At 44.2% G+C, this 9021-nt stretch overlaps 1 long non-coding RNA gene across 1 annotated transcript; it reads right to left on the minus strand.

Annotated features, from left to right (window-relative positions):
* Window positions 1-6555: 6555 nt before the first annotated feature.
* On the minus strand, window positions 6556-7492 carry LOC136943051 (uncharacterized). Its single transcript, XR_010876653.1, has 5 exons — window positions 7480-7492; window positions 7292-7369; window positions 6938-7128; window positions 6742-6844; window positions 6556-6593 (listed from the first exon to the last, which is right to left on the minus strand). It is a non-coding gene; the product is annotated as an uncharacterized lncRNA (long non-coding RNA).
* Window positions 7493-9021: the final 1529 nt, after the last annotated feature.

Here is a 9021-nt window from a genome sequence, read left to right on the forward strand (position 1 = left end):
GATCATATACTGGACTGGGGGTCAGATGGCTGAGCGGTTAGGGAGTCGGGCTATTAATCAGGTTGTTGGTTCGATTCCCGGACATGCAAAATGACGTTGTGTCCTTGGGCAAGGCACTTCACCCTACTTGCCTCGGGGAGAATGTCCCTGTACTTACTGTAAGTTGCTCTGGATAAGAGCGTCTGCTAAATGACTAAATGTAAATGTAAACATACGATGTCCCAAAGGCCCAACTCCTTCTCAGGTCACCTTCTGGCAGCAACCTTGCAGCTGGGTTTCACTGTGCAACCAGGCCTACCAAGCTGCTGCTGGGCCAAGGGCTGATTGTAATGGCACACTGGGACTTGCAGATTACCTGAAATAAATATTTGTCTTTCTGCTGTGTAAGATGGAGGCCTACTGCTTTTAACTTGAGTTTAACGCTGTTAAACACTGCCATGGTCAGCAAACACTTTGCATGTCTACTTCAGAAAGGATACTGTTCACTGCTGTATGAGTCAATAGGACATTACCATTACCTGAATGACTTGTAGTGATCGGGAGGTTATGCCTGTGCTGATGATGGTATAAACCATGTTAGATTGTTGGCTCTGTGCATTGTTTGGGTCTCCTCTCTCTGTGTTCTGCTTCTGTGTCTTTGGTTCTGTTGCAGGATGGCAGGCAGGTAGAGGAGCTGTGATTGCTGCAGGGGCACACCTGTGATCTGTGCCTTGGTCCTTAATAAGCTGTGCCCTAACAAGCTGGGTCTCTCCATTACTAGCAGGAACATCATCACTGTTTGCTTTTTAGTGTGTAATGATTCTCTTCACTCTACACTTGCACTGATCCCACACCCATTCCATACACTTCTAATTTACCAACCATTTCTTTGTAAGCACTTTTTATTAAATAAATACATTGTTATCCTTATTACCGTGGCTTGTCACTTCCTGAAGTTCTTATCTAATCTTCCTATGAATCAAGTTATGACAGCATTAAACAAGCCCTGGTTGGCTACACACCTCATGTCGGGCTTATACAGATGTGTGTATTGGCACTGTATTGGATATTCAATTCTTCTGCCTCCATCTCCCTGGTCCTCCCCCAGCACCAGCAGCTCCCTGTCCCCCTGGTCCTCCCCCAGCACCAAGGGTGTGCCCAGAGGCCAACACCTGTGACATAACCCTGAGACTGCCCATACACACAACCCATGTACAGTTCAAACAGTACATGGAGTCTAGGATAATACAGTCACCCACCTTTGGGCAGGCATAATGTCACAGCCACAAACGTGACCCCGTTTTTGGTTTTGCCCTGCCCTACTGTGTCGGTGTCTGCCATTGTCTTCACCTGTGTCTCATTCAGTGGTTTCAGTTCTTGTTTGTATTATCATGTCCACCTGTGTCTTGTTTGGTTCTGTGTATTTTAGGTTCCTGTTTTGTGTCAAGTCTTTGTCTTGTCCTTACCCTTGTTAACGTGAGTACCCTGTCCAGTGCCGGTCCTTCCTATAGGCGACATAGGCAGCCGCCTAGGGCAGCATGAAGAGGGGGTGCTGTTGATAAATCTTGCCTAGGGTGCCATATGTACTAGGACCGCTACTGACCCTGTCTGTTTCCCAATTAAAAGAATAAACCCTTTGTTTGAGGCAATGTCTGGCTACTCTCCTGCGTTTGGGCCCTACGCCACCACACACTGTAACACATAAGGCATATTTGAATTAATTAAAGACATCAAATTAAATTGTATAACCTTACTTTTAGAGTGTTTGATTTTAAAAGGGTTTCTAAGTAGCATTGGCTTCTGAGTGTAGGTGGCAACCTACAGATATTACCGTTGGACTTACAAAAATGTCTATTATAATTTTTTTTACTTCTCGGTAATCAATGCATCTGCAGTCGTATCCCTGATTGGAAGTTCAGTTCAAATCTAGTATTTTTCACCCGTTACCAAGACACTGTTGCCTAATGATGGTACATTGTGTTAGTTTGGAGTATGTTATTAGGCTGAATGTAGGGGAAAGTGTATTACATGAGAAGGAAATGTATCAAAAGATTATGGTGTGATTTCCCAGATAATGAAAATGGTGTTACCCATATAGATGGTGTCACTAAAGGGTCAACAACCTGAGCGTCAGGTCACCTCATAAAAGTAGAGGGCGCATTGCGTAATTTGTTATGGAAAATCATCCCTAGTGAGCGGGCGCTATGAAGATAAATGAAAGTTGAAAAATTATCACAATTATTTTATTAGTAGACTAACGCTGCATTGCGAGAGCAGGTTTCTGCTCTTTCGTGTTTTTCTGCTGACATTGACATTGAGAACTTAGGTTGGACATCTTTGAACAGTGCTAGTTCATGACTATACCATATCAAGCTTGATTGTCTATTCACCTCCCATTTAGTTAGCTGATGATTAGCAGTGTACAATATTTTGTGTTAACTGGGTTCATAGGAAGATTAGATTTGATGTTCCTGCTAGTAATGGAGAGACCCAGCTTGTTAGGGCACAGCTTATTAAGGACCAAGGCACAGGGCACAGGTGTGCCCTTGCAGCAATCACAGCTCCTCTACCTGCCTGCCATCCTGCAACAGAACCAAAGACACAGAAGCAGAACACAGAGAGAGGAGACCCAAACAATGCACAGAGCCAACAATCTAACATGGTTTATACCATCATCAGCACAGGCATAACCTCCCGATCACTACAAGTCATTCAGGTAATGTCCTATTGACTCATACAGCAGTGAACAGTATCCTTTCTGAAGTAGAGCAATGGCTAGTGTTTGCTGACCATGGGAGGGTTTAATAGCATTCAACTCAAGTTAAAAGCAGTAGGCCTACATCTTACACAGCATAAAATATGCTGTAAAAATATGTATTTCAGGTCATCTGCAAGTCCCAGTGTACCATTACAATCAACCCTGGGCCCAGCAGCAGCTTGGGTAGGCCAGGTTGCACAATCAAATCCAGCTGCATGGTTGCTGCCAGAAGGTGACCTGAGAAGGAGTTGGGCCTTTGGGACATCATGATCTGTTAAGTATAAAGACAACAGTGTGTGAATGTGAAGGACAGCCGATGAACCTTTATTTCTGTCACCTTGGCTGTGTATTTAATTTTTCTACGTCTATACAAGGAAGATGACCGCTCACCAAATTGGCATCACAATATATTGGCATGAGAACCTATCACTTCATAACTGCTACCTCCAATCACTGTACATACTGTCCAATCACTGTAGGCTACATACGTTTGCACTGGCACCAATTACTGTTATATGTTGATTTATATGGCATCATGGTCCTGGGGGAATAGGTTTAGTGTTTATTTTGTATTTATTTAGGAGGTTTATTATATGTTAGCTTGTCATAGGTGTACACTTGTTCTGAGTACTTATATGTCATGTTATGCCAGGTTGCTTTGCGTTGTCTTGTCTTAAGAATTTCAGTGCACAGTCTGACCCTGTGTTGGTCTGTGCATCTGACATTAAAAGACTTCGTTTTTATTATGTACAACCATATGCAATTGAAAATGACAATAAAATACACTTGACTTGAAGATTAGCCTAACAACAGTTGTATATGCTTTTCCCCCCAGGCTGTAAGGCTTCTGAACCAGCAACCTTGATCCACTGAACAGTCGCCATCACCATTTACTTGCTGCTCCCCCATTCATACAACCACACTTCCTATATATTTTTTTATTTGCATTATTTTATTTTATTTTAATATTCCTAATTTCTTCACTTTTTAAACTGCTGCTAGCTCTTCTTGTGTTGTTGTTACTTGTGAGTGTTATATGTTATAGTGTTATATGTTATGGTGTTATAGTGTTAAATGATATTTTTGGTATATGTTACTATGTTACTTTGCTATTTGTATTTACCAGACGCAGATTGAGCCAAACCAGGCTTTAATTTTGTGTGGTTTCATATCACAGAGTTGAGGAATTTCTGCTAGCTCGATTTTATTCAAAAAAGGAGTTAATAGCAAGAGGGAGGTCTACGCCAGACTTAGATGGACTAGGGCCTACTGCAGCAAAAGGCTCAAGACGCACTTGTTCCGGGAGTACAACGGTACTTAGGAACGGTTCGCTTGACCCAATGTTAGTTTCCTCAAGGATCACAATGACTCTTGCTTAGAGACTTGTTGCTCTTGTGGTTAGTGGTAACTGATTTAAAATTTTGTTCTCGCTGTGATATATTGTTTTATTACTGTTGCTTGCTTTTTTTCCACAGGTACACTTGCACTTATAGCTGTTCATGTTGTTTAATTGTAACTTCTTTAACTACATGCTCTTATGGTTCTTCCCTTTGGCACTTACTTTGGTTGTTCACAATGTGTGCTTCATGTTTTTGGCTACTCGCGATGTTTTTTGGCTATCTTGTTGTTATGATCAGTGACCTATGCACTTTGTAAAGCTCTCTCTTGGAAGTCGCTTTGGATAAAAGCGTCTGCTAAATGAATAAATGTAATGTAAATGTAAAAGGGACAACATGTTTTCGATCGTTTCAAACAGACTGGTATGGAAGACAAGATTGGCTATTTGGCTGCAGGGGCGGATCTACTGGGGTAGCATGGGGTGGCAACTGCCACCCTAAATATAGCCTTGCCACCCTAGTTGGCAGCTTTGAAAACTAAGAAAAGTTGTGGCTCATCGAACATTTGCGAGAGCGAATTTCTAATATCCGACTGCAAGCGAATGCAGCACAAGACAACTCCACCCACCCTCCCCACTCCACCAAGTTGGACATTTGCGAGAGAGAATTTTTAATATCCCACTGCAAGTTAATGCAGCATTAAACCACTCCAACCCCCCTCCCCACTTCGCAGAGTCGGACATTTGCATTTCTAATATATATACAAGCCCAAACTAAATCAGCAGATTTTTTTCACATTTTCTGCGGTTATTCAGACTGAAAATCTGCGGAATTTTGATAGCCTTCCTGTTCTTGTGTTGGAACGACCGAAGTTGTTCCACAACAGTTTGAGGCCTAATATGGTCGACTGAATGTTGACAGACTTTGCCGAAAAGTATTGATCTATCCTCATAAAGATCGCCTGAAAACTCCCTGGCCCTGTCTATTCCTGTAATTTTGGTTGATAAGTCTTTCCGTGTCAATTCTTCAGGGTTGAATCTGGGCATTTTTGACTAACGTTTTAATATTGGCTACAGTAGCTGGTCTAACGTGAACGTTACTGTATCAGTTTCAGGGTTGACAGACTTCCTTTGATTGCTACCACAGACCTACTACCTACACTTGTGGCAATGGGCTCTGTTTACAGGTTAAATATTTCGAAAGAATAGAGACGTAATATGAGTTGACAAGTTTATTTAAATTTTGCCTCAGACCAATGCATTCTATTTGAAATTCCGTGGGTTATCGTCGGAATTCTGCGCTCGCGTATTACGTTTGGGCCTGCTAATATCCCACTGCGTGAAGTGAATGCAGCACTAGACGACTCCAACCACCCTCCCCACTGCGATGAGACCGAGGTGAAATCAGTTTTATATTTGAGATTCAACAAACATTGATATTCGTACCTCCGTTCAGGCTTCGTGTCATATTTAGGGACCGGGGTAAAAGAGTAGAGAGCCTGAATGCCAAAAAACCTAGCAGACATTTGAATACACACAATTTTCAGTGTTTCTTCAATATCTTTGTCAAAATCGACCATACAAACTTCAAACTTGTTGCACATTCTTCTACTACTAGCTGACCAAGTTGTCCAACCTTCGGTTTGGTGATAGGCTACAGTTTATTGTTGATTAAGCAATAGCCAATAAATCAATAAAAACACTTTTTATTTATTTATCAGTGTTTCCTCAATATCTTTGATTTAAGGCTTTAATAATGTGCCATAATAATGTAGCCTAATGTTTTTGAGTTAAAATGTCTTAATTTGGGGGCATTCCAAATAAACATTGATTCCAAATAAACATTGATTAATATGACTGCAATTAAATCACCCCATGAATATTTTTCTAGATCCGCCCCTGTTTGGCTGTGCTAACATTCAGCGGCTGTAAGCTACAGCTTGTACTGTTTACTACGTTTTCTGTTTTGACATATTAGCCTAACAATAAATTAAGTAATCTGGCTTTCATAGCTCAGTGCCTACCCAGCTAATACAGTTACGTTGCCCTTACGTTGCCGCAATGTCACTCGATGACCAAACATACGTTGCCGGGACCGTGCATCTGTGGGACGCCAGAACGTAACCGCAACGTAATCTTGTGACGTTTCCAGTCCGTAACCGCGACGTCGTGGCAACGTTATTTTCCGACGTTGCCAGTCTGTAACCGCTACCTCCTAGCAACGTCATTTTCCGACGTTGCCAGTCCATAACTGCAACCTTAACTAAGCAGTTCTACTGCTTATATTGGGGCGGTTCATATGCAGACCTCATTTGCCCAAAATGCTACTTGTTCTTGTATAATAGGCTACATGGTAGCCAACTTTAGAAGGACTATGTTTGTGTGATGTGTAGCCTAACTCCAACTAATCATAAAAAAGGCAGCATTTCCATGTAACATTGTCATTTTATTTCAAACAAAGTGCCAAACAGTGAATTAAAGTGTTCTGCCAGTCCCCGCTACAGGTCCTGTCTGTTGGCCCTGACAATGAAGCACAAAATAAGTTAGTGTTCTATCAACATAATTGTACGTGTAAAAAGGCGCTATAGAAGTCATAAAAAAATCTAGATTTTTGTCACATAGCCATGTGAAAGGTTGCATATGGAAGCTGCAATCATGATTCATTCACCTGGCTTGTTTTGAATGGGCTGCCGGGGTGTGTTTGAGTGTCTCCTCTATGAGGAGCTCCACAGCTTTCTCTCCAAGTCCCGTCTTCCACTTCATCACAGCATCTGGAATTAGAAGTCATGAACTTATTGTCAGCACCAATGTGAACGTTGAACGCTGCGTGTAAGCCATAGTTCATGGCATCTCCAAACACTTACCACTCTCTTTCGCAACTCCAGCACCTTAAGGCGCTCCTCAAGGTCTTGGAGTTCAGCCTGTGTTTGGGCCACCTGTAGGTCCATCACTGGCACCTCTTCAGTGTGTCTGCCCTGTAGTCGCCTGAATAGGAGAGCCTCTCGCTGGTTCTCCTCCAATGTCTCCATCTTCCGGAGCATAACCTGTAATGTGTCTGTCATTAAAGACAAGTAAAACAAGTTTACAAGAGTTAGCATGATTGGCATACACTGTGGTTCTTCTAGATTAGCTGTAACATTGATGTAAATAACAAATGTTACCTTGAATGGTTGTATACAAAGCATATCCTTTTTTGAGTGTCTTATATTTGCACTTGCCTGGCTGCCAGCTGTTTTCCTGGGCCCCCCATTGGTTCACCTCCACCAGACCAGAGTTGACATCTAGGGGTATGGAATCTGGTGATGCAAAAGTTTTAAGTCATGCTTTTGCTTCAAAACATAGCCTTTAGGTTGCCATGGCTCATACAAATATTGTCACTGTTTTAAACGGTCATTCATTACTTTACCATCATTTCCCAGGAACACAGTGCTAGGCTGTGTGACGGTGGTAGGATAATCTGTACAGAAATGAAAGTGGAATGTAGTTTATGTACATAGTTTTAGCATATTGATATTAAAGGAGTAGCATTGCACATGTGATCGTTCGAAAGCAGGGCCCCACATCGTAGCGTCGCACATGTGTGATTCTGAACATTCCAACCGACTATTTTCCGATAGACAAAAACTATATGACAAACGCTATAGTATGGCTTCAAAATTTACAATTAGTAGGCTAACAAGTAACACTAGCAGGTAGTAGCATTGCTACGAGTATTATGCTAGGTTGCTAGGTAACGGAAGCTAATTAAAGCTATCTAGCTGACGTTTTGGAAAAATAACTGGTGGAAGGGTCGGAAATATTTAGAACTCACGCATCTACTGTAAAAATGAATACACTTATCCAAAAACAGATGTCATGTACAAATTGGAAAAATTAGTGACATGATACTTTTATAGACGCCATTGCTGTGCATGCCATGACCGACTGTGATTAAAACGGGATCAGCCACGCACCTCCACAGTCTTTGAAAAATTGGGACAAGGTTTTTTAACAGTTCTGAACGTTTATTTTCACTGATTCTTTTGTGGGTGGTTTGTGAGACGCTAAACTTTGATAACATGTAGTTAGGCCTATGCATTTTCAGTATTTCAACATAACTTTCTGTAGGGTTTAACCTCGACAAAGGCAAAATAGGGCCGTAATATCGTTTTGTCATTTTAGTAACTCAAAAGGGAGTTAGATTAACTAACTAAAGTTCGGGAGGAAGATAGCGCACCAAGACTCCTATACTCCAATCAAGCAAATTGCATGGACGCCCTCATGGACGTCCTGGACCTCCACCCGTCCGACGAGGAGTTTCCCTCCCGGCTGGAGCGCTGGTCCCGCCCTCGGCGTGCTGGCCGCGTCCCCGAGGCCTCCGGCCGCTCTTCGTGCGGCGCTGCTCCGACCTCCTCGGCTTCCCCGGTTCCCGCGGCTTCTCCTGCTGGTCCCGGGCGTCGGCCCAACCTCCTCCTGCGGTCTCCGCCCCCCCGGCCTTCCTGCCGGGATCGCTCCAGACGTCCCTCCCGGTCTCGGCGGCTGCCTGCGCCGGCCCCGGTTCTCCTCCTCCGCCGGCTCTTCGCGCCGCTCCTTGTCTCCTGCTCCGCGGCGCCTGGCTCCGCCCGCCCCGCGGTCCCTCGCCCCGGGCCTCCCGGCGCTGCCCTCCGATTGGACCGTCGCCGGCCTGCAGCGCCTCCTCCGGGCTCGGAGGCTGCGTTGCAGCCGGTCCGATCCGAAGGCCAGGCTGTTCGCCCTCTGTTTCGGGGAGACCGCCCCTCCCTTCACGCTGGCCACGGCGCCTCCCCCGGTCCGCCCCGCGGCCCCCTCTGCCTCCCGGCCTTCCCCCGTGTCTTTTGCCCTCCGGGCCGCCATCCTGCTGGGTAACTATGTGGACCTGGCTGACCTTCTCCTCCCCTCCCAGGTTTCCGCCCCCCGTACCATTGACGGGTCCTGCGGCTCCGTCACCCCG

This window comes from Osmerus mordax, chromosome 1 (assembly GCF_038355195.1).
Source record: "Osmerus mordax isolate fOsmMor3 chromosome 1, fOsmMor3.pri, whole genome shotgun sequence".
Taxonomy (NCBI): Eukaryota; Metazoa; Chordata; class Actinopteri; order Osmeriformes; family Osmeridae; genus Osmerus; species Osmerus mordax.